The 923-nt window shown below is 53.4% G+C and overlaps 1 pseudogene; it reads right to left on the bottom strand.

The window, feature by feature from the left end:
* Positions 1-207: 207 nt before the first annotated feature.
* On the bottom strand, positions 208-633 carry LOC118980702 (ubiquitin-conjugating enzyme E2-17 kDa-like; annotated as a pseudogene).
* Positions 634-923: the final 290 nt, after the last annotated feature.

Genomic DNA, 923 nt, shown 5'->3' with positions numbered 1-923 from the left:
GCAGGTGTCCAACCCCCATGCCTCCCCATCCCCCGACATTGCCCCACTCCCTTGCCTCCCCATGCCCTCCACACTCCCAGATGTGGCAGGTGTCCACCACATGCCCACAAAGATGGGGAAACTACACCTCCCAGAAAGCAGTCAAAGGACAGCCCATTCAACAGTCAGGTGCTTTATTAAGGTGATGGTTTATTGTTTACTTTTTATTCACATGGCATATTTTCTTGTCCAAGCTTGCGCCATAGTATTATACTTGTCCCTATCTGTTAAGTACATTCTTGCAATGGATGGAACTAAGGTGTTATTGAGGTTGGGGTTGCATAGCATGGAACTGATGGACAACAATACTTTGGACGTGGTCAGTGTGGGAGACCACTGGGACTTGAGAACATCTATATGGATATTTCCTCTTCTGCCAATATTCAGATGGTATATCCGGGTGGTGAAGTAAACCTATGGAGGGTGAAAAGGGTACCCACATGGAAAATGTATTTTTAGTGAGAAGACTCCTCCCTTGTAGGGGCTGTTGGGGGGACCCATGATGGCCCTGCTCCATGTGAACCTGTCATTCCCCACCGGCCCTATGGACCACATGGGAGGGGGGTCCTTAGTGATGTCTGTCAGTTCTCTCTCCAGGCAATTTAGAGCTCTGGTCAGGTCCATGGGTACAGGGATTGTCCCAGCATCCTGGTAGAGACAAGGGGGGAACCACAAGTCAGGTGGGACCATGGGTTAGGGTGGGTGTGGCTTAGGGGAGCCAGGGTTAGAGGGGCAGCCACCCCCAGGTGGGTGGGTAAGAAGGCTGGAGCCGGGCTGTGGGGTGTGAGGGGGTGTGAGGGGGTGTGGGGGGGATAGGGATGGTGGGGGTGAGGAAGGGAGAGTTGGGGACTCGGCTGAACCTCAGGGGCTACTGCTCACCTGTG

The sequence above is a fragment of the Sturnira hondurensis genome, unplaced genomic scaffold, assembly GCF_014824575.4.
Source record: "Sturnira hondurensis isolate 20B ecotype Veracruz unplaced genomic scaffold, ASM1482457v3 Scaffold0022988, whole genome shotgun sequence".
NCBI lineage: Eukaryota > Metazoa > Chordata > Mammalia > Chiroptera > Phyllostomidae > Sturnira > Sturnira hondurensis.
This window is presented reverse-complemented; position numbering and strand designations above follow the sequence as displayed.